The following is a 26,046-nucleotide window of genomic DNA, read 5'->3' on the forward strand; positions in this document are numbered from 1 at the left end:
GGGTTGTTAATGTTTTTTTTTGGCCCTGTCATGCACTTCTTGGGGGGGGTTGTTAATGGGTCCTTTGGCCCAGTCATGCACTGCTTGGGGGTTGCGGGGGGGTTGTTAATGGGTCCTTTGGCCCAGTCATGCACTGCTTGGGGGGGGTTGTTAATGGGTCCTTTGGCCCAGTCATGCACTGCTTGGGGGGGGTTGTTAATGGGTCCTTTGGCCCAGTAATGCACTGCTTGGGGAGTGGGGGAATTGTTAATGGGTCCTTTAGCCCAGTCATGCCATCAACATATTCTCATGTGGCATTCATGTTTCACCACTTACCAGCATCTGCAGGTGGGCTCACTCCTGCCTCAGCCTCCCCGATCCCATGGATGCCCTCAAGGTGGAGGACACTGCTGCAACGCTCCTCCCATGCTTGCAGCCTCAGTGGGGATAGGGGTCCTCCACCTGTCCCACTGCTGCGTTGGCGGTGTGTGGAGATCAGGTTCCGAACCCTCAGCCTGAGGTCGTCCCACCGCTTGTGGCAGTCCTTGACGCTCCTCACAGTCACACCCACAGCAGTGCACTTGCGTACTGCTTCCGCCCATGCTTCCTTCCTCCACTGCTGTGTGTCACGCCGTTGATCGGCACTGAACAGCATCTCTGCATGCTCCACTATATGCTCCACCAGAACAGTTAGCTCCGCCTCACTAAAGCGCTGTTTGAGCTGCCTCTGAGCTGGAATCCTGGCAGACATGCTGGTGGTCCCTTTTGCCTTCTCACAGTGTGGATTCTGCTTGTGCTGACTCTGGATGGCAATGGATTGTGCTTTATATGATGGCCGCCTCTCTGTTTCCTGTTTTGGCGATCATGGTATTTCCAGTTCTGTGTCCGTGGCGACGGAGGCGTACACGGTTTTTGCGCTACTTGTGGCAGCGCTATGTTCATTTCCGTGGCTTTTTCCGTGATGGCGGTAACAACGTTTCCGCATCCGTGTGGTGCGCTCGACCGACAGCATGTAATCGGACGGTCTTTCCACAACCTTGCGGACACGAAAACTTTGTTACCGCCGTCACGGAATCACCGCGGTCCAAACCTGACAGGTTGTAATGAGGCTCAATGATATATTGTGTACCTCATAAATGTTGAAGATGACTTGCACTAGGGGTTGGCATGAGTTGCCCACTGGACAGTAGAGTCGAATCACAACCCAACCCCGTAGTATGATGTCACATATGACACATTTTTACTATATAAATGTTATTTTTTATATGATACGCAGAGAGCTTGTGCGATGTCTGTTGATGTCCATTGTAACTCCCTGTTTTAGACAATTGATATTAATACAGAAACCTCTGCCATCTTCCTGAGTTGGTTTGATTATTTGGTGTTACTCTGCTTTCCATCCACTGCATGACCCATTACCCGAAAAAGGACCTTAAATTCACGTGGTAGCAGTGTCGGATGGTTTTGACCCATCAATCAGTTAAACTTCAGAGTTTTGGACGATCGGGCATCCTTCCACCATTAAGCTGGAAGATCGCTGGGTTTCCTGTGGAGAGTGGCTGAATAGAAACCTTGCAAGAAGAACCGAGACGGTGGGCAGGTCCCCCTTTGACGATATCCCTGCCCGGTTTACACGGGCGTGCTGCGGCCGGAAGGGGAAGTGGTTGGTTGGAGGTGGAGACGATATCGAAGGCCTTGAGTCGATTGCCAAACGAATGGTGAGTAGAGTAAGGGGAATGGCAAATTAAGGGGATGGAGTTGGGATAATTTTTGAAGTAACAGGAAATATTGTGTGGAGAGGGAGATAGCACCTAGAGTCCTAACTCAAGCGAGTTCAGAAGAAATCGTCTCACACTCAAACGGAAGTAAAATAGGCTAAGTGCGAACAGGTTCACATAAGGAGATGTTGTAAACGAGGGGAAAAAAAAGGTGATCACAGGGTGTTTTTTAATGTGCAAAGTCAACTAGTCTGTTTGTATATTGTGTATTGAGTAAATGTGTCAAGAAGTGATGCAAAGGTGTGAAGGAATTGAGACCAAGTCAAGGAGCTAAAGTAACTCTCTAGTGAAGTGGTTGGTACCACTCCAGAGGTAGACATAGAGAATTGAGAAACTAGAGACTTTAGCGGCAAAAGTTCTGGGAATATTTTATAAAGTCTGGTAAGTATTGACAGTCAATTGAGACTTGTCATGATGGGGGACACTCGTCTGATGCACCTATGTAAAACACTTCCAAAACACATGCCCAAGCTCAAACAGTACAGTGCGGAATGGGGGAAAGGTACGGCAGATAAAATGTCCATGCCATGGCACAAGGGGGATCACTGTCAAAAGTGGTATTGCAACACATGACCACATAATTGCACGCTGCGTACACGGGGAAGAAATTAGAGAAAAGACTAGCTATCCTAGAGCCTTGCAAGATGTATCAGGAAGAAAGGGAAGATCTGCCACCTGAGGAGTGGATGTTTAGCCAGTGTAAGGAGGAAGGGTTTGATCCTTCAGCTCCCCTTACTTCGCCTGAAGTGAAAGGCGCTAGTGCGGAAGAAGTAGGGTTGTATCCTTTGAAGGAACCAAAACTGGCGACGGGGTATAGTAATCGGATATACAAACCAACCGCTTATAGTAGGGACGAAAGAAGGGAAGGAGAGAGAAGAGAGGAACAAAGACAAGAGGAAGAGAGAAGTAAAAGTGAGGCGAGAAAGTGAAGATAACTGGATGAACTAGATGAAGAATTAGAACGAAGGAGGAGACAGAGGGATACTGAAAGCAGTCTTATTCTCAAGGGACCAGTAGGGCCAAGCCCAGCAATATGATGGGACAGAATAGAAGAGTTCCTTCCTATAAAGGAAGCAACGTCAGGGGCATCTAGAATAGTAGTGGAAGAAGAAAACCTTGATGTGGGAAGCATCATAGACAGGATAAATAAGGTCTATCAAGAATTAAAGGAAGATAGCAAATATGGAAGTCGAGGAAAGGGGGATCCATTTCAATCACGAAGCGAAGAAGAAAAAAATCCATTCAGTCTAGAGAATAGAGCCTTGTCCTTAAGCAGACTGAACTAGGATAAGGGTGAAGGAGGTGATAGTCACACTAGTTGGGGGCTAGATATGTCAGACGAGGAAAGAGGACCCTTCCTTGGGGAAGATGGAGGAAGCGCTTTCCTGCTCCGAGGGGAGCCTGCAGGTAGACAAAGAAGTAAGATGGTCCAATTTAGAGCAACCTAAGGATAGGATGCCAGATACCATGGCATACCCACAGCATCCTAAGGATCATCGTATAGTGAGAAGGGAGAATCACTGCCATATCTGAGCAGGTTACAGTTGCTAGCAACAGGGAGACAGACAGGGAAGATCGTCCCAGCCATGGATAGACTAACGATGGGAGCCGACTGTGGGTTGGGGTTTACCCAGTATCCCTTATTGAAAAAAGGGAGCAAGACCACCGTATATTCCATGGCCACAGATGGACAACGATAATCTAAGGTGCAAGCATCTAAATTTGACTTCGGGTGCTGGAAAATGGATATACGAATTCGAAAAAATTACAGGAGGAAACACATTGGCCATAGGAGACAAAAAGGGTCTCTTGGCAGCTATTCCTGGGTAGAGAGCTGATGACATATGGAGGTGAGCAGGGTATGCAAGTGTGACAGCGCAAAACACAGCGCATGATGGAGCACCATTTAATAATTACAGAACAGATGTTTGGAGGGCACTCAGGGTACAGTATCCTGATACATCAGATATGGGTACAATTATGACAAGTAAGATGAAGGAAGATGAAGACCCTATTGCTTACGTTCAGGATATTCAAGAGCGATGGCAACTTGAAATGCGGGAGACATGGGAAAAACAGTGCTATTATTTTACCACATTTTATGCTAGGGGTTACCTGAGCCAGTGCAGAGACAAATGAAGAAACAAGTGGGAATAGAAGCAAAACCATGGGCTGAGCTACAGCTGATGATAGGGCATCACTGTTGGTTGCTGCAAGAGAAAAATAAGAAGAATGAGAATAGGAAAATTGAGGAAGCCAAGTTAGTTCAGTAATAATTGTCAAAATTTGCCATGGAAGGGGCGGTATTGACGAGCAGAGAAGGACTGGGAACACAGGAAGCAGTGGGTACATCGCAGGTGAGTAATCAGCATCCGATGGACTAAGGTGGTTATGGGTTTGTACCAGAAGACAGAGGTATGGGCTACAGAGGAAGAGGTGGATTCCAAAATAATGAAGGGGGAGGAAAGAAATAATGAAGGAATTTAACCAAGGAGGACTAGTTAGGCAGGTTACACCTGTATGTTGGACTTGTGGGATGACATGGCACATTGCACACATATGTCGGAGCCAAGAGAATGTACAGAATGGCCAATTTTCAAGAGGGGCGGACAGCTTATCCTCCACCATATAGCACACAGACTAGAGAAGGGTTTGCCCAAGATCAGACATTATAACATTGTATCAGACACAAGCACCGTGAGTGCAGTAGGTACACCAACCAGAACAACTGCAAATGAATCCACTACAGGGGCAGACGCAACAAGCCCCCTTCCAGATACAACAGTACACATTGACACCCAAAATAGGTGTCACTGTGGTAGGAGGGAATACCTTTACAGTGACGGGGATGAGTTTGTACCCAGAGTAGGACAGCTCACAGTGTGACTTGATGGGTTCAGTACTATCCGTGACACCAGACCCCTAAGAGGAACCAAGGGTCGAGGTGACGATAGGAGGCAAATCTTATTCTTTTCTGGTAGACAATGGGGCTACTTGCTCATGTATATGGGAGGGATAATATCCAGTGTCTGGAATTGCCATGAATGCTCAAGGGTTCTCTGGAGCTACAAGTCAAGTTCCTTTCACTGATGAATTACCATTCTCTATAGGAGAGTGTGACATGTCTGTTCCTTTGTTATATTCACAACAGACACCAGTTAACATTTTGGGAAGAGATTTGATGACAAAGCTTAACATGATGATTTGATACACTTATAAAGCGATAGTGTGTTCCACTCCAGGGATACACTATTTAAACATGGGCAAATTCACACTAGCATTCACAGGGCAAGTGGCTCTGCGGGGCCTTCCAGTAGATCCATAATTTGTTTTATATCGGTTGAGCATTCTGTTGACATGGCTACCTGGCCTGGTGTGAAAAATTGTGAGAATACCTGATGAGTTCTTGTTTAGACCACCGTTACCCATGGACGAAGAGGGGGCAGACTATTCCTATAGAATTAGAAGCCGCCAAAGTATGAAGGCAAATGGTGATGCTCGAATGAACAGATGATGAGGGTAGACCGTGGAGAACAATAATAGCTCTCGAGGAAGGGTACAGATTGACTGACATAACTGATGATGATATGTTTAGGGAAGATCGAGAAGACAATGAAGTGGTGTTCTTTATGAGCATCACATATTGGATCAGAATAGAGAAGAGGGAAGTCCCACAGGGAATGGCAATAATGCAGCAGTGTCCAGCATTTTTTCAGGAAGACTTGGAGACGGTCCAGTGTCCTTTGGACTACAGACTCTTATGACATAGGTTTAGTAAAGGGGATTGGGGAAATCAAAATAAAACTGAAGCCAGGGGCAATTTTACCTCAAGCAAGACAGTACCCCATGTCTCAAGAGGTTGATGAAGGTATATTTCAGACTATTTCAGCACTGATGAAATAAGGGATTCTAGTGCCATCAGAATCATTGTGCAATACCGCAGTGATTTATACAAGATATGAGACTGATTAACCAGATTGTGGAAGCAGAGTTTCCTCTAGTTCAATTTGAAAAATGTGTTTTTCTCGATCCCTTTGCACAAAACTCACAAGATTTGACTACTTTTACTTTTTGACAAACTCGACTAAAACATACTTGTTTGCCCCAGGGGTATTGTGAGTCTCCATCAATTGTTAACAGAGTCGTACAGATGGACGTTTGGCAATATTAATTTGAAGAGTGCAGTGATACAGTACGTAGATGACATTTTAATTTGCAGCACAACAGAAGATGAGTGCAGACAAGATTCAATTCAGTTGATGACTATCATGGCAGACACAGGATATAAGGTAGACAAGAAAAAATTGCAATACTGTCAAGAAGAGGAGTCATACATAGAGCAGTTGATTTCACATGAAGGAAAGAATGTGACGTAAAGGGCTGAGTCGATGAAACAGTGAAATCAGTGAAACAGATGCAACCGGTTTTGGGGATATGCAACTATGTTAGAGCCTGGGTGTTTGATTACAGTACGTACACATGACCTCTTTTACAGGCTTTAAAGAAAGCACAGGTGAACAAGACTGAGGAGATGGAGGAAAGGTTTGAGTATTTTAAAAAAGCAATCTGTACAGATCCTGTTTTGGAAATTCCCAATTATGCTGAGGAATTTTATTTATTTTCACACATGAATGGGGCAGTTATGACAGCAGTGCCTATACAGAGGGCTACGTTGGGGTAGAAGCCTCTAGTGTATTACATTGGGAATTTAGACCCAGTTATGAGAGTACACTTTCCATGCAAACAGTCATTGGCAGCCGCCACATTCACAATTGAGAAGGCTACTAGTATGGTCATGGGCTGCTCTATGACGCTTTTCGTGGAGCATGCTTTGTTTGCCATTTTACAGAAGCCCAAAGGTACATTGACATCCCAGAGAGCTTCTGCTTATGAAGTAATGTTTTCAAACCTAGCGATTAAAATTGTCAAATGTAAAATAGTAAATCCTACCATGTTTGTAGCTGAGCCAGTATCAGAAGGTGATCATGTGCATGACTGTGCTAATTATGTTGAATATTATGATGATATACCCTGTGTAAAGGAAAATGCTTTGTCAGGGGGAGAGATTCTCTTTATTGATGGTTCTTTGAAAATTGATCAGAGTAGTGGGGAGAGACAGTCAGGTGCAGCAGTAATAAGACACAGATTAAATGGGGAATTTGAAGTTGTAGCAAGGGCAAGGCTACCATCTCATTTCTCAGCACAAGCAGCAGAATTAGTGGCGCTAATTGTCGCGCTTGAGAAACACAAAGGACAGGAAGGGACCGTGTACAGTGACTCTGCCTGTGTGACATCAACTGTACATGCAGGGCTAGCACGTTGGAAAAGGAGGGGCTCTTTCTGAGAGGACGGCACTCCAGTGCAGCATGCATCCTTATTGGGCAGGCTTATTAAAGCACTACAACTCCCATTAGCCATATTGGTTGTTAAATGTGCAGCGCATACTTAGCTAACAGATTTTGAGGCTGATTCATGGAATTATGTGCACCGAAAAACAGGCTTTGTGCGCCATTCTGCCCGCAAATCCCTGTTTCACAAATGGGGATTTGCAAGCAGAATGGCGCACAAAGCCCGTTTTTTCAGCATACATAATTCCATGAATCAGCCCCTTTATCTCTTGTCCGAAAGAAGCCACAGATGTAGAGGCCAAAAAAGTTGCATATTCTCCAGATATTTCGAAGTTTGATACTCCAAGTGTAAAGGAGAAGGAAGTCATAGCTGTACAAATACAAGAAGGGTTCAATAAATTATGGATAACTCAGTTAGTGGAGATTCAAGGAAGTGCACCGCAGGATGAGCAGGAATTATGGAAGTGAAGGGGGTGTTCTTTATCCCCCACAGAAGCATTATGACGCATGTAACTAGGGAAGGCCTTGCTGCAACTATTGTTTATTCCGAATTTGTTGGAACACGTTGCACTCTTTAAAGTGAACTGTATTGTGTGTCAAAAGTTTACTGCTGGGCATACATTGAGAACAATTAGAGGAGTAATACCTTGACCATTTAAACATTTACATAATGACTATGTCGATATGCTGCAAGTATGTAATGGATATAGATATCTATTAGTGGTGGTGTGTCCCTTCTCTAGGTGGATCGAGGCAGATCAGTGTACACATCCTGATGCCACTTGTGCAGCCAAGTTTCTAGTACGAGAAGGCTTCCTAAGATGGGGTGTGTGTGAAGTGCTGAGATCCGACAATGGGCCACATTGTGTTAATGAGGTGTTTGAACAGATGGGGCTTCTATTGAATATTAAGCACCCATTTTCTTCTGCTTATCACCCGCAAGCGAACGGAATATGTGAGAGACTCAGCAGCCTTCTTAAAGAAAGGATTGCCAAAATGAAATTGACATTAAAGAAGGGATGGCTATATTGTCTGCCCTTAGCTTTATAAGCTCTTCAGGATCAGCCGGGCTCAGCCCATCACCACACCCTTTATGAGCTAGTGACAGGGAGGCAGATGAGAACACCTCTCACATCTCCGTCTAGAAGTAGAAGTGATGCCCAGAGTGTAGCCAAAATGTTAGGAAATGAATTGCATGAATATTTGACATGTATGACTTCTAGCATCACTCTCATTTCAGATCAAGTTAAGCGCCAGGAGGGGTCGGTCTCAGAACACAGATGAAGACCATTGAACAACCGGATCACTAGTGCTATTATCGGCACACAAGACTCTGCCCTTGTAAGAAATGTCAAGCGAAAGTAGCACAAGCCCTGCTTTATTGGCCCCTTTTGTGTTGAAGATATGACCCCCTCAGCAGTAAATGTCCAACGCAGGTGAGCTTGGCTTCACGTGAATGACATAAAACCCTACAAAGGTGAGACTTACCCTTCAACTGGTGCTAATCTAGAAGCAAGACAAGAAGAAGAATTTCAGCGTGTGCAGACTTGATCGATGACGAAGAAAAAGGACGACAAGGTGACCAGCTGCTAATGCAGATTTGCATTTGGACTGTGACTCGAATGGACCCTCCTTATAAATATCTTAGCAGGAGTGCAAACCCTTGCTGAGAGTCACAGGAATCTTTTGAAAATTGGACTTTAGAAACTCATTGACATATTAAAGTTATGCCCCAATGTCAGTTCTTGATCAGAAATTGGAAACAAGATCTGTCTCCAGATTCATTACTCACTGGATATCTGTTTGGTTAAACCTATGGTTCTCACCGACAGGGATGTGCGTCGGCTTGTGTTTTCTGTTTTTGTATTTATCCTTCAAGCTTATACTGCTCTTGTCAGAAGAGACGTTGATATTCACACTTTTTACAGGATCCTAAAAATGGGCCTGTGATTAGAAGGCTACTCATAGCAATATTAGAGCAGATAATGCAATAACAAGAGTAAAATATTTTTTTCCTTAAATGATTGTATGAAAATGAGAAATGTTGAAGCTAGTACGATTTTAGGGCATGAACAAACACAGCCAGCACCATGAAGCCACAAAAGGTGGAGCTCATCGTTCACAGTCTCTATCGTGTTGGTACTCCTATTATGATAGAGACCACTATGGTTCTCCCCACTATGGGAACTACCTTTGATTTGCTTACTTCCACTGAGGTAGATGCTCATAGAACCCTTTTTGATTTTCCTTATGAGTATTATACAAGCACTGATTTGGTAGGGAGATATAGGAGAAATGCAAAGGAAGATAGTGAAGGGATAAATACATATCTAGACAACACAGCACACTTGGGTAATATCATATGGTATCAGCACATGATAAAGGTGGGAGAAAGAACATCTAAGGAGAGTTGCTATGTCTGTGCTCTCATACCTTATCCCATGAATAGAGTGCAAACTTTTATTTCAAGAGAAGTTCCAGAACACAATGCCAGATTCCTCGTTCGCCTTGCAGTAGGCATGACCACAGGATCATTTCAGAGAAGCTGGGCTACCTTGCGATGGAGATCAAAATGGTTGTTTCTAAACCAGGGTGACCATATTAAGATTACACAGATGGAAAAGGAGCCTGGATGGAAGACAACATGCTTGTGTATCCCACAGATGGACAGGAAGAGGTGGTCATTGAAGAGATGAAGAGACTGAACTACCAAGATAAGGCAAAAGTGGTTGGATAGCCTGGATTTTGGGCGCGAACCCAAGTCTTAGTATATGGACAAGTGACATTCAAGAAGGGATGGGAAGATGGACCTATGTCCTGCACAGCTCATCTACTGAAGTCAGAATAGTTACCAGAGGTACAAAGAGTGAACAATGGATGTCTGAAGTCATGGGCCAAGCATGCCAAGCTGCTGACATGGGTAGAAGATGACAATAGAATGTGATGCCCCACAAGACCCTATGGAACATGACCCTGGTCACTCTGCTCGAGATTAAACTCTTCGTGTCTTCAATTCAAAATAAACAGTATTTTTCTTCTCAATCAAGGAAATAAGCTTTTAAAAAAAAGTTAATTGTATTCGAAATTCATACAATTTTTTTGATGAAAAAGATTTTTTTCTTCATATAGAACTTGAAATATATCATTCATTCAAGAAAACACATATGTCTTATTTGACAGACACCTCGGTCCCAGAACATAAATAATAGTTTTTGCAAATGAATAATTATTCCATACAGATTTCTGTAATTTTTACAACACAATCACATGTTCTTAATTTACTACGCGTTTCGGGGTTATCCTGACCCCTTCTTCAGGTGATGATCTGAATTGTGTTCTTGGTCTAAATTTCCTACAACAAAAAAATTTTAAACAATGTATTTACTAAAAACAATTCTGTTTGTCTCCACGTCGTGGTGAACACTACTGTGTCGAACTCAAAAAGTAAAGAAATATCCCAAAAGTAATTAGACTAACCTTGGAAATATCCAGGGTCTTTGAAGTCTTCAAACCCTCTTTTATGACTCTTAACAATTTCCCCTGGTTAGAGTCCTCCTGTGTTGATATTTTAGGTGTCAACTGATGTCATCAGTAAGACCAATGGACCTATTCCAATGGCCAAGCAAAATGATATGCCCTCTCTACAAAAATAAACAAAAAAACGAATTCCAAAATCAATTAAATAGATATTCCTTAACAAGTGCCTCTCTACAAAATTCCCCCAATAAAAACAAAATGTGCCCTAATCAACCACAGCTTTACCTTTCTTCAGAGTTCTCCTTGGCGCAATGCGGGACCGGGAACAAGGCTGCATACACAGCCTCCCGTCCCGCAGTGTGTTTATATTCCTTCTCTCCTTTGTCACGTGATCATGATCGGATCATGTGACCTCCGTGGTTTAATGTTTATATAATATATATTTTCATAAAACAAACTAACACCTCAGAGGCTGATGCTTAATGCAGTGTGGGTACGGCAGAACGGCTGTGAAAATAGTCCTCCGTCTCACGGTATATTCGTATCCTATACACTGTGTGTCACGTGATCGTGATCCGATCACGTGACACGCTGAGTATGTTTTGCGGAACTTCCTCTGACTTTAATTACCAAAACTCACACTTAAACTTACTAATGCGTTCCACTCAATTCAACTCCACATGCTCGGTCGAGCTCTCCCGCTCCCACCATTATTCCACATCCTCCGATCCCGAAGCGCTCGCGCAATCCAGGGCTCAAACCAAGCACCCTTCCAAACAATGCCACACGTCTCTACTCGCCGTCCGCAGGCCACGCCTCCCGCTCAAACTGGCTGTAAGTATGCCATCTTCCCTCACACTAAATTAATCCATGTGTTAATAAAAGTTTCAATGTACCAAATAAGCACATCTAAATCCTTAATGTTCAGCTGGGTAGAAGATGACTCAGGTCCAATGGTTATCAAAACACTGTTTTCGAAGAGAAGGAAGAAAGCATGTAGGAGATAACATAGGCTGCAGAACTACTTTTACGTTTCCAAAATGGGAGCACGGACAGCCGTCCCGATGGATCAGTATTGGGCTTGTGGGCCTAGGGCCTACATGAAGCTGCCAAAGTGTAACACTTACCTTTGACTCTGGGGAAGCGTCTGGAACCTCTGCCTCCCTCGTTGTTTCATACCGTGTAGTGCGGAAATGGACCCCGGGCATGAAGTGTTGTTGCTGCTGGCTGTGGGCTCTTGGGACAGTGCCTGAATAAAACATGTGTGTCATGCATGTGTACAACTGGTATTATGCACACCCTAGATCCCCCACCTGAGGAAGGCTGGACTCACCTGCTGGCTTACTCTATAGCACTCTCCTTCCTGCTGTCTGTTGCAGGGGCGCTTCGTTCTTGCTTTCCTTTCTTGCTTTTTGTCTTCACTTAATTGCTCCGGTTACTTCACTGGAAAAACCCAGACCAGTTGTGGCTTTGACTGTCCGTTTCTTCTCTTTGTTTACCGTAGTATGTCTGTCCTTTCTTGCCTTAGAACTACTGTCCTTTCTTGAGTGTACACTCTTGTTTTCCTTATGAGTTTGGCTTATGAAGTGTTTTGCCAGATTCACACTGCTACTTGCACTACTGCTCAAGTGCGAGCACTAAGCGTGTGTTTCTAGCTCTGGCTTTTGCTGTAAACTGTAAGCGCTTTGCTGCCGTGCAAGTTCTTTACTAACTTTCTCTTTCTTCTTTGCAGGTGTCGCGCCGGAACTTGGTGAACCGGGAGCAACGAGGGACAGGAGGCATGCAGGAGCTCAGTGCTGGAGGACTGATGCAGGCGAGAGTACCGAGTGCGACGAGGGAGCAATCAATCAGGTAAGTGTTCCGGAAAGTACAATGCTGTGTCGTAGTGTTTCCTGACCTTAATACCTGTTCTTCATTATTTGCAGGATTGAGTTCCAAGCCGGGGAGCTCGGTAAGCCTAACGCTGCTGAAAGCAGAGAAACGCGAAGCAAGGCTACATGCATGGGTGTGGCTTAAATGGGAAACCCACCCATGTAAACTAGACTGCCATTTCAAAAGAGTTTTAATGGCCCAACTGTCAGCCATATTGGTGAAACAGATGTTTTTTTTTGGAGTGGCCATCTTGGAGGGCATTCCCAGCAGCACTAAGGCTGTACCTATGATCCTAAAGAGCGCCTAAGTGTGCCACAACAAGATCCATCCTTCCCCTTGCTTTATCCCCCAGCCCAAAACGCAGTGTGAGCGTGTGGTATGCAAATGTATGGGCGAAGGTTCCTGATGATCGTGAAAGAGCTTTTGGTGGTAATGACGGTAGGATTGGGGAGGGACGTGTTCCATAGTGCTCATTCATGTTCCAGCATTAGTGATTCCTCAGAATGACCTAAACATCAGTGAATTTCCAAAGGTAGATGCCCATTTAGGAAGAAGAAGAAGAAGATTTCTTACATTTCTCAATCGAACCAAGAGAGAGAATTACTTTTCAGCAAAATCAATAGAGGCATATAAGGCCATTCCGTATGAGCACTGGTTGTTTAGTAAGACTGCATCAATCTTCACAACTATCTTCATGTCTGGGATCCAGACAATGGCCAATGCTAAATGGCTGCAGATTACCAGATGGGAGCTTCTGCAGATAATCAACACCACCATAAAAGGATTCAATGCTATCAAGGAAGAATTGAGGGCCATACGATTGATGACCATGCAGAACAGATATGTCCTTGACATGATCACTGCGATAGAAGGAGGAGTTTGCGCCAAAATCGTGCCATCATGTTGCACATTAATACATTCTCACGATGACGAGAATGGGACCTTGACAGAGGCTATAAATCTGCTGACGAACCTGCATAACAAGATGGAAGACGTGACAGAAGACATCACAGATGATAGTTGGTTTGCGTCTATATTCTCATTGGTTCCACAGCGGATGGCGAACAACTTCAAACTTCTTGGAGCAGTATTTGTGATGGTGATGTTTGGATTCTGTGTGATCAGGATAATAATCACACAGTGCAAGAGGACAGCAAAGAAAGCAGTAGGGATGAAGATCATGATCAATGTCGAGTCAGGGTTGGGACCCAAGGAGTTGACTGATGATGATGTTATATAGAAGCCAGCATTGTAGCACCTGAGGGGACGATGTTCCTGTATCAGAAGAATCACAAGAAGTATCTAGGCTGATGGGTCTATTGGAATCCGAATGGACAGTGCAGCTACATGACCTGGAGTGTGAATGAACTTGTAAAATCAGGAGGTTCCCTGAAGGGGGTGATACAAATCTGGACTCTGAAGAAACACTTCTTCGAAAGGAGATATGAAAATGTGGAGACCAATGAAGGTGTGGTTGATGACTCGACACAAAGGGGAATTGGAGAGGAGCAGCTAATTGCATCCACAGGACGTTCCACCCCATCCAGCCATATTTTGGAAGCCTTAGTTTGTGCCATGCTTAACACCAGCAATTATGACTATTCCACGACGAATATTCGAGAATATATCGAGGTATCCATTGAGGTATCCCTATCAAATGCATCCCTGAAGAGATGATAATCTAGTGGAGGAGCTCCCAGAAGGAATCTGAAAATGAGAGAAAGAGGAGCTGGTGATGTCATGAAAGACGAGCGTGATGTACAGAGAAGATTAGCTGAAGAAGAGAGTGTATGGACATTATAGAAACTGATGACAAAGTTAAGAATCAAGTAGCTTTCACATGTGGAAAGGAAGGTTGCATGTGTGAAGAGCACTGCAGAAAAACACAAACCGTTCAATAAATGTACAGATGCTACAACGCAAGTAGATCAAGCAATCTAAGAAGCTGGCTATAGTAGTGAATAGACTGCAGGCAGAGCCGCCATTGTATAGAAACTGGACATTGGTGTCACACGTAAGCTCAAACCCATGGAGAAGAGCAGAGAGCTGTGTTGCAGCAAGAATTAGCCGAGATTGTGGATGAGTCTGGAAGAGCTGTTTTTTTCCTGGTAGCAAGGCTGAAGCAGCCAAGACTGGTTATCTATTCCTGAAGGCAGTAACTGTAAGATGCTGAATCATTCCTTGTTAAGGTGCAAAGAAAGAACACCATGCATGCCAAATTTTATTCTCTTAAAACAATTAAATGCTGGAAAATGGACCAAATCATGGTCTCCTGTTACATGAGCCCAGGATGAAAATAGATTTCGAGCTTGGAGGGCCGGAACAACGAAAGGGCATGTTGGCACTCCCTTATATTCCCTGAGACAAGGATACTTTGCAAGGCTAAGTTCAAAGACAATCTACATGGCAGAAGGCATGGGTGATGAGAGATGATGGGCTAATTGGGTGGGGAGGTAACATCTTGTAAACCTCCTGGCACCTGGGGTTAAGCTAACATGCTGCTAGTGAGCCGAAGGTTCCAGAAGGGTATGAGTGTGCCAACCAATTGTAGAGGGCCATATAACAGAGGACCTTATTGATTGAAAGCCATTGACATATTGTGTACTTAATAAATGTTGAAGATGACTTGCAATAGGGGAGGGCATGAGCTGTCCGCCTGACAGTAGAGATCCAATCACAACCAAACCCCTTATAGAAAGTATACTTAGATGTTCCCATTGATCTTATCACAACCCCTCGTAGGCTTCTCTTATTTGCCACGTAGTATGACATCACATATGACAAATATAGTTTTTTATATGAAGCACAGAGAGCTTGTGCGATGTCCGTTGATGTCTGTTTTAACTCCCTGTTTTAGAAAATTGATATTAAAACAGAAACCTTTGCCAACTTTCTGAGTTGGTTTGATTATTTGGTGTAAGAGTTACTCTGCTTCCCATCCACTGCATGACACGTTACCCGAAAAAAGGACCTTAAATTCACAAGGCAAAGGACTCATACAAGATGGGTCGCTGCCAACACAGCGAATATGAGGTGTTCAGGAAACTCAGAGCACTAAAGAACAGGCACTAGAACTATGGACTGAAGTCTGGTAACACTGCAGGCAAGGAACAAACAGGAAAACCTCAAGAGACTGGGATAGAGAAAGAGAGAAAAGCTAGGCAGAAACAGGACAAGTCTGTGAAACAGAAAAGCCAACAGAAAACAGGGTGTTTGCAGAATGTTAGAGAGGCAGCCAAGATATCAGAACAGAACTGTATGGCCTTCATAGCAAAACGGGACAGGTGCTGTAACACAGCAGCAAAAGCAGGCAGGGGTTCAGAAGTCAAAAGCTGGAAAATCGAGGAAAGGTTCAAAAACAGGCAGACTGCAAACAGGGCTGGACTGGCCTACTGGGAACTTTGGAGATTTCTCTTTTGTGTGGTTACTATTTTATTTTCAGATTTTATCATAGAAAGAAATGCTCAGAATGTGTAACATGGAACCACTTTGAAAATTATTTCCAGGGCTTCTTTTGGTTTCCAGTCCACAACAAACATGATTCAAAAGCCAAAATCAGGATATTCAGGAAAGGTTCAATGATTGGTGTGTGGGAGTGAGGGGCCAGTAGGCCCTTCCATCCCTCCTCTCCTTTAGTACGGCTTGGACCATGTGCCTCCAATGGTGGGGAATGCCCCCATCGCCCTTATGTAATACCAGCGTCGGCTGGCATTTGGGTAGATGGGGCTGTTGTGCAGGACACGTGGCATCCATTTTGTGCCCCCTTGACTCCATCTTTGTAACTAGGCCTCGCTGCGATAATTCGAAAAGGTTTCTCTTCCCTCGGCAGCGCCGCACACATCATGCACATGGCCACCACCATTTCTCTCACAGTCTGGAAAGCTTCACAGCCTCATTCTCAGGCTCGAGCCGGAGGTAATTGCAACAAAAACAAATGTAGCATCTCACTCTTCCTCTGAGATCACTGTCCTGCGTGTGAACCGGCTTGAGCCAGGCCCTGTAGCTCATCCATCTCCACAAATCTGCTCATACCCCCTCACCCTCGCTATTGGCAAATTACTGCCAGTGTAACCCTGTGTCCTTGCAAGGTATTCTCTTGATGTACCAGATACGTGACCTCGCCATGATGCCCACCCAGCATGCCCCCAACTAACATCAGACCTCTGTTGCAGTATATTGTCTACCACTACTAACAAACGTCAACCTGCCTCAGCCTCTTTACGAGTCCAGACCCTTAGCGCAATCAATGTTATCATGTTGGTCAAGACCCTTAACCTAATACCCCATATACGTCTCAATAAGTAATGATGTAAATACATGAATGAAGTTTATAGATCTATAATGATTTGCTCAAAGGACTTGCAATGATTATTATTTAGTGCATGTTTTATTAGGTTGTATTATGTTAGCTTAGTTAGTGGCCACCCCCCTTCGCAGCAACCGGACTCTCACCCCTCCTGGACGCTGACAGCCGGACCATGTGATGTTCACCCTCCCGCCAAAGGAGCAACCAATCCGGATGAATCAGTGCCTCCATGAACCTATGCATCTATAATGTCTATCCAATCCTGCACTAATCTAGTACCCTATGTTAGTTGCGTCATCTATGACGATTTTTCACTTTATAATGTTGTGTAAATGCAATGTTTGCCAGAGCGCTCTCGGGCAGCAGAGTTCTCTGGCTGCCAATTCCAGATAAAAATCTTGAACTCTCGCAACCTGTCCTCTTAGTCTCATTCCCCATCTGGGGTGTGTCTCATTTATTCGTATTGCACGTGGTAAGACGGGGAGGGCTCTTACATTTGGTGACCCCCTGCGACATGATTTGGGACAGGTGCCCCGAGGCCCGTGCTGTGCGGCTAGATCTGGGACACCCCCCAGCAAAACCATTGCCTCCGCGGTCTACCCGCCTGTGCGCATAACGAGAAGGATCCAAGGGTTCCTGGTTATCGAATACCCAACTGAAAAAAGCTGCTCGCTGAGGCGGGCCACGGCTTGGTTGGGGTGTGCACCCGATTGTGGCCAGACCGTGAACGGTGACTCTCGGACCACCCGACTGAACACGTGAGTACCGGTTGCAAAAGTTCCCATGAGGTAAGGGAGTGGTTAAGAAAAAGGGGAAGGAACAGGTAACCGAGTGGGCAAGAAGAAAGTTAGGACCTGTGTGAATGATACTAAGGCCTTTTCTGATCTACCCTTTATATGGCCATTGGGTTTTGTGGAGATAAAGAGGTAAAAGAAGAGTAAGGGGTCCTAGCTTGAACGGGGTAGAAGGCGGCGCCGTGTAGCATTGTCTCGTCCAGTGCAGGTAAATAAGTGAATATAAAGAGAAAACAGTAGGAGTCTCATATATGTAGTAGACTCGGAGTAGTAATTTAGAATATTATTTTTCCATATGAGCAGAATTCTTGGTGAGGTAGCGAGAGGGGAGTAAGAGGTGGGGAGGGCACGAGGAAGCTAGAGCAGGGGGTAACAAACTAGAGTAACTCAAAAGGGGGAGTAAAGCGCACAGATAGTATATGTTACATGTTACATGTTTCATGTTTCACGTGCGTTAAGGTGTTACATGTTCGTCTTTTAGTAACTTATGTGTCTGGAAATTGAAAAACAAAACTAAGGTTCATTAAGAAAATTGACAATGCAATGTGTACGTAAATGAAAATGTTTCAGATGATGGTAAATGACGAATATCCATAAATTCAAATAATTTACGGTCCCAGCAAAGTGGTTTAAGGGGAAAGGTTGTTGAAATAGTGTTGGTGCTAAAAAGAGAAAAGAAAAAAAAGGTTTCACAAACTTTGAAACAAGAAGAGTGTTAATAAAGGGTTTGGGGGCCTACATGCAGGAAAGTGTGCTATCATGGGGGGATAACACGACTAGCACATATTTGCCAACATCTCCCATTCTATAGTAAAAGATAAAGAAGTATCACGATCAGTGGGTGATGGAGATAAAGGGAGACAGCACGACACCCATATGGCCAGAGGGAGGGTCTTTTGATAAGAGGGTACTGGATCTAGTGTCCCCACACCTACTGGCGAGGTACATTTTTTTATTTTTAAATTTCTTTATTGGCATTTATGATGAGTACAACAGCAGTATGACAATGGGTGCCAACTGCAACCAAAAGGTGAACTTGTTTGAGTGAGCCAAGCAAGTAATAAACAACAAACAGGCACAACATAAAACATTAACAGTAACATTGGTGTCTCCACATAATTAGCAAGAAATCATTCCAAGAGGGTTATTAGGGGGGGTGAGGGAAGGAGCCCGAACAGACAGGCAGGCAGAGTGTCAAGTAAGGGGAAGATCAGTTTGTGCAGGGTTGGATCGTTCAAGGGGGTTTGTCATCGTTGGAGGGATGGAACAAAGTCCATGTGAGGGCCTTCCAAGCATCTAGTGTCTGACTCGCATCATCGGGGGACCTGGCGATGCTTTCTTCCCAGGCCGAAGTCTCTGCCCCTACCCAACGTTCAAGTTCACTGTGCCATGCATGGATTCGTGGGCCGCCAGGCCGCTTCCACGCCATGGCGATGATCTTTTAGCTAGGATACACGATAGATCCATGAGCTTCAAAGTATGCTTAATTTTGGCAAGTCTGGGATATGTTCCTAGGAGGCACTCTCCGGGAGACCCTTCATACCTGGTCATGCTAGCCTTCCTACAGGTTTGTTCCACTGCAGCCCAGAGTTGACAGGTTTTGATGCATTGCCAGAACATGTGTATTAGGTCCGCTTTGTCTCTGTTGCACCATGGACAGTTATGTTGGGGTTGATCGTAAATCTTCGCTATTCTGTGGGGTGTTAGGTACGAGTGATATAGTATATTAAGTTGAATCATTCTGAATCTAGAGTTTCGGGGAAACCTCTTTAGGGAACGCCAATGCTCTCTGCCATTCTCCATCGGTCATTGCCGACTTATGCCGGAGCAGCGTTGATCTAGCAACCATCAGATATTGGGAAAGGCTGGGAGTGTACACCTGGGGGGACCTATATCACGAGGGTTCCTTCTGAGACTTCTCTTCCTTACAATCCAGAGATGGCGTTCCCAGTGGCCAATTCCTGTGGTATCTCAGAATCCGTAAACTTGCATGCGCTAAATGGGATTCCTGGCCCGAGGAGCCTGAGTCTAGCCCCTTTTTGACACTCCTTTACGGGTTGGGAGAGGGATGGAGACCGGTGTCCCAAATATACAAACACTTAGCAGACAGGCTCAATCCCTGCAGCCCTGACCTGAAACTTAAATGGGACTGCTGGAGAGGTACAAGGGGAAACAGTTGCAGAACCGAAAGGAAGTGTTAGACTTATGGCGAATGTTTGAGGAAATAACGCCCACAGGTTAGACAGTTGGGAAAGAGAAAGCGCCAGAAGAGGGAGGTGGGACCACAGGGGGAGAGTGTACGACAACTACAACAGAAAAAGACACTACTAAAATATACCCACTGATGACAAGGCCTGCAGTAGGATATAGCGAGCCCCAGTACATGCCCATGTGCCCCACCCGACTACTCCAGCAGCGGCAGCAGCCACTGTACCACCCCCGTATGACAGAGCGGGGCTCTTCGGCCCAACTAGCGCCCCACCAGTGAATTTAGCATGACTAACTGGAGATTTAGACAGGCAACTTGCACATGCACAGTTGGAAATAACACGATTAAGAGCGTTATGCGATAGAGGCCAGATGGTGCCCGGGGGAGAGGAAGTGCCACCATTGGCGGTGGCAGACCTCACGCCCCCCCCCCCAAGTGTCACAGGAGAATCGACGCCAGCACCACCACATCCGCTGCCAATACCAAGAGGGCAAGAGCAGGAGTGGCAATCGGGAGAGTTCTTGTTCCATTTAAGTGGTAAGCCAGTGAGAATAATAAGTCCAACAACCCCAGACAGCCAGCGCGGGGAGGGACAAGAAGAGAGGGAACAAGAAGAGGAAATAGAAGAGATATGGAGCGATTTGGATGAATATGAAGAAGGGGTAGCAGCGGCGGTGTCTCCGCTGCCGTTCCCATTCGACGAGGTAGACGAAAGGGCGCCACCAAAATGGCAAGGGAGGTTAAGACAACGAGTAGGAAACATGCTGGTGAGTAAGACAATGAAGGGAACGGTAAATAAGACAGGAAGAAAACACAAACTGCAAATGACACTAATACATAAAGGGACAGGGAGGCCACACTACATCCCGTGGGCCCAAATGGACAAGAACAACTTGTTGAAACTTGTTACGCTCACCTGGTTCCCACGGGGGCGTCGACCGGAACTGGGCCGCTGTTGTTTCCACCAGCGTGACGTGTAGCGCCGAGATGACTGACTGGACTGGCCCGCTCAGCCTAGTTTGTCTGGCTCGCAGGAATATTCTTCTGCAAAGGAGAAGAGGAATTAACCACCCGTGGAATTGAGTGTCAACCCACCTTCCCCACTCCCGTTGTCTTCCCACAGATCACTCTTGATGTCCCCTCCTTAGTCTCACCTGATGGTTTGGAAGGATGAGCTCTCCATCCTGCGTCGACTGCAGGGGCGCGTTGATGACCAGTTACTTCACTGGCATAGAGGAATTGGTGAGTTCCAGTATTGACTCTAAAGTCCAATTGTTCATAAGAGTTCAAATGTCTGATCTTCACTCTGTCCGATTCCTTGCAGGTTGCCGATTAATCCACTTGAAGATTTCCAAATGGTAATTGGTAAGATTCAGGTAAGTCTATTGTGGTTTTCCCCTTAGGGGCCGGGGTACGGCGATGAAGCAGAGTTGACTGTGCCGACCCGAGATGAGGTGAGACCCCCGTGGTAAATCAGGTAAGTTTTGTGGGGGGTCACTTGTATTGTCTTTGCTTTCTCCCCTTAGGGGCCAGGGTATGGCGATGAAGCAGAGTTGACTGCGCCGACCCGAGATGAGGTGAGTACCCCCCGTGGTAAATCAGGTAAGTCCTTGGGGGTAGCTTGTATAGCCTTAGAGAGTCCCCTTGCTCACCTTGCTGTCTTTGTCTCCTTAGGTGTCGGAGGGCGGCCGCGAGATGGAGAGAGCGTGATGGAATGCTGAAGTACCGCCAAGCAGGTGAGTTCAGCGCGGCGCCGTAGGAATGCGAAGCAATGCTTCAAAGACTTCTGTCTTTCAGCTCCGTGGCGAAATGGATCAGGATTCAGGTAAGGATTAAAGTTAAAACTCCTGTTCTAACCTTTATCCTTCTTTTCTTCTTGTTTCAGGAGTCCCAGGACTGAAGCGGGCGTGGCTGAAGACTGGAGCTGCTGAAAACACGGTGAGCGTTACGCTGCAGCAAGCAGAGTAACACGAAGCACGTGTGGCTGTCCGGGCGTGGTTTAAATAGCCTTGGAAGAAGGTCCAGGTAAGTATTCTTCCACAGCCCCACCCAAGTAACAAAATAGTCCCTTCAGTAAAATAGTCCCTCCTAAGCCTCATTTGGCTTGAGTCTTCATGCAGCATGGTCTGCCTCAGGTGAGTATGCAGCATGGTCTGCTTCAGATAAGTTATCAATAATGAGCCTGGCGCCCATGGCGCCAGGTCTGACTTTATCTTTATGAGCCTGGCGCCATAGGCGCCAGGACTGCACCCAAACAGCCCCTAACTGGGGCTTTTGGGCATGCTCCAAGTGGCATGATGCCTGCTTCCGGGGCTGCTGGGCCTGGTCTGGTCTTCCGGGGGCAGGCATCATGACAGCACTCCCCCTCAAGGCCCCTCCTAAAGTCGCTCTCGCCCTTGGCCGTGGTTTGTCTGGAAATTCCCGATGGAACCTCTTCACTAAACGAGGTGCATGCACGTGGTCACTAGGTTCCCAAGACCTTTCCTGCGGACCATAACCTTTCCAGTCAATTAGGTAAAAGAGTTTTGATCTCACTCTTTTTGAGTCCAAAATATTCTTGACTTCGAACTCGGGCTCCCCGTCTATGAGGATAGGTTCAGGTGGAGTGGTTAGCCTAGTTCCTGGTTGCACTGGCTTCAAAAGTGACACGTGGAAGACGGGATGGATTCGCATATGAGCAGGTAGGTCCAACTTGACGGCCACTGGGTTAATAATTGCCTTGACAGAAAAAGGTCCCAAATACCTGGTCCCCTATTTGGTATTGAGGAGCTTCACTTCTGTGCTGATCCGCATCCTTTTTGTATTTTTCCTTAGCCTTTTGCAAATGGATGGTTGCTTCTTTCAAGGCTTGTGTATTTACAGCTTGGAGATGGTCCACTGCGGGCATCTCTAAATGCTGGGGTGAGTCCAAATCCGAGGTTCGAGGATGGTGCCCATAAAGGGTAAAAAAAGGACTTTGTCCAGTTCCTGAGTGTACAGAATTATTGTACGCATACTCTGCGATCCACAGAATGTCTTTCCAATTCCCCTCAGACTGATGTAGCATACAACGGAGGTACTGTTCAAGAGTCTGGTTGGTCCTCTCCGCTTGACCGTCGGTCTGAGGGTGGTTACTGGTCGAAAGCCTAACATCAATTTGTGCCAGTTGGCAGCATTTCCTCCAAAAATGTGAAATGAATTGACTGCCCCGATCTGAAATTAACACTGAAGGAAAGCCATGCAGGCGGACAACTTTTTCAAGGAATTCCTTGGCCAGGATTGAAGCTGAAGGTATCCCTTTTAAAGGAATGAAGTGGGCCATTTTAGAAAAAAGATCTACAATAACTAGAATGGTATTGTAACCTTGGTACGGGGGTAAATCCGTGATAAAGTCTAATGACAAGGTATGCCAAGGGGTAGGTGGTATGTCTAATGGTTGCAATAATCCAGCAGGTTTTTTCTTTTGCCCTTTATTTTGTGCGCAAATGCCACAAGACATGACAAATGACTTGACATCCTTTCGCCAGGTGGGACACCAAAATTGCTTCCTAATTTTAGATTTGTTCTTTGCAATACCTGGATGCCCTTCTATTAAGGTGTCATGGTAATGGGAAATGACAAGTTCCTGTAGTTCTTTTTGCGGTAAAAATAGCCGGCCTTGGTGATAAGGTAAATTATCGATGACAGAGTACTCCGGTCCTTTCTTTGCCCAGTCCTGTAGGGCAACGGAATCAAAGATTTGGTGGATCTTGTTTTGAATGTCCTCCAGTGTCTGTATGGATGTCAGGCCAAGGATTCTCTGTTCCGGAATTATGGGTATGGGTTCTAAAGTTATTTCTGCTTCTCCCATTCCAATCCGGGACAAGGCGTCTGCTTTACCATTCTTACAACCTGGTCGATAGGTTATTACAAAATCAAACTCGGCGAAGAACAATGCCCAACGGAGTTGGCGCGAAGATTGGGCTTTGGCTGTCTTTAGGTATTGTAAGTTGCAGTGATCGGTGATGACCGTGATGGTATGTCTGGCATCCAGTAGATAGTGCCGCCAAGCCTTGAAGGGGGACTTGATGGCCAGCAGCTCCTTGTCGGTTATGGCATAGTTTAATTCGGGGGCTGAAAATTGTCTTGACCAAAACGCCACTGGGTGAAGCTGGTTAGTTTCGGAATCCTTTTGGGAAAGGACTGCTCCCATGGCTGAACTGGATGCATCTGTTTCCACTATGTAGGGAAGCTCGGGGCGTGGATGTCTTAATATGGGAGCAGATGTGAATTTATCTTTTAACTATTGGAAGGCGTTCTCGGCTTCCTCTGTCCACACAAAGCGTTTGTTTTTTCGCAATAGCGTTGTAATGGGATGTACAATGTGCGAGAAGTCCGGGATAAACCTGCGGTAGAAATTGGGAAAGCCAAGCATGCTTTGAACTCCTTTGATTGAACTTGGCGAAGGCCAATTAAGAATGGCATCCACTTTTCGTGTATCCATCCGGATTCCTCTTGGGGTCAGAATAAATCCAAGGAATTCCACTTCCGTAGTGTGGAAGATGCACTTTTCCAGTTTAGCATATAATTTATGCTGGCGTAACTTCTCTAGGACTGCTCGGACGTGTTTTACATGCTCAGATTCTGATAAAGAGTATACTAAGATGTCATCGATGTAAACGACCACACAAACGTCGATAAGCTATCGGAGGACATCGTTCATGAAGAACTGGAAGGCTGCTGGTGCATTGCATAGTCCGAAGGGCATCACCTGGTACTTGAATAGTCCGTACTTGGTGCGAAAAGCAGTCTTCCATTCGTCACCCTCTTTAACACGTACCAGATGATATGCCCCCCAAAGGTCTAGTTTCGTGTATATACAAGCGTCCTTCACCTGGTCTAGTAGTTCTGGGATCAAAGGCAGTGGGTATGGATTCTTGATGGTTATCTGATTCAGTGCGCGGTAGTCTATACATGTTCTAAGGTCGCCTTCCTTTTTCGGTATGAAGAACAAAGCTGAAGATGCAGGGGACTTGGACGGGCGAATGAAGCCATTAGCAAGGTACTGGTCTAGGTACTGGCGCAAATGGAGATTTTCGGGTTCCGTAAGGGCATAGATTCTGCTGCAAGGTGGTTGAGCTCCAGGTACAAGATCTATTTGACAATCATACGATCTGTGAGGTGGTAAGGTGTTTGCCTGTTCCTTTTGGAAGACATCCTGAAAGTCTTGGTATTCAACAGGTAATTGTATGGCTACTGGAATTACTGGGGCCAGGACTGAGTTTTGAGTTTTCCTTGGGTAGCAGGTGTGAGCACATTCTGGGAAGGTTAGTCTCTTCTCTCGCCAATCAATACAGGGATTATGTTTTTCCAACCAAGGTATCCCCAATATCAGCTGAAACTGTGCGGCCTTGATTAAGTCAAACACCATAGCCTCTCGATGCCCATCTTGACTCAGCAATGTCATCTCTGCAGTGGAATGAGTTACGGGTCCAGAGGCAATTTCCGTTCCATCTACAGTGGTGACAACATCGGCCGTGGTTTTGCGGGTGAGAGATAGATTCATCCTGGTAGCCAATTCCCAGTCCAAGTAATTTTCTATGGCTCCACTGTCTACGTATGCCTTTACCGCGTGCATGCGTGATGGCTACTCTGGATCTACAAGGATCATGGGTATGGTGAAATGCGAGGTCAGAGTGTCCTTCTTTAAGCTCGGCAAGCGGACCTCTACGCTTGCCGGGCGTGGTCGTTTCCCGAGTCAGATTTCACATGGTTTTCGTCTGCTGCTCCTATAACTTTCTTGGGTGGTTTTACAGAGCAGTTCCGAAGAAAATGACCAGTAGTTCCGCAATATAAACATAATTGCAGTTGCCGTCTTCTATCTCTTTCCTTCTGGGTTAAGGGTCCTTTAACCCCCCCCGATTTGCATAGGTTCTGCGACATCTACTCCCTTGGAGCTTACGTGGGTTTTAACCAACACCCTGTTCTCAAACTTGGTTCAGTCAGCCTTCCTGGTTTGAAGTCTGTGATCGAGCTGGACCACTAGATCTATATAATCAGCACAGTCTTGAGGCGGGTTCACGATTTGGGCCAAAACATCTTTGAGTTCTCCCCGAAGTCCTCGATGGAATAATGTGATTCGCTTGGCTTCAGGCCATTCGGTTTCCACTACTAATTTATTTTAAAATTTGTTTATTGGCATTTTCAATAACATCGGTTACATATTTCCATGTTGTGCCTTATTCTTGTTCAAGTAAAATACATTTTAATTTTAACTTTAACAAACAGTAACAACTGTCTCCTTACAGTGTTCACTTTTCTCGTC

The sequence above is a fragment of the Ambystoma mexicanum genome, chromosome 10 (genome assembly GCF_040938575.1).
Source record: "Ambystoma mexicanum isolate Mex_15411 chromosome 10, UKY_AmexF1_1, whole genome shotgun sequence".
Classification (NCBI taxonomy): domain Eukaryota; kingdom Metazoa; phylum Chordata; class Amphibia; order Caudata; family Ambystomatidae; genus Ambystoma; species Ambystoma mexicanum.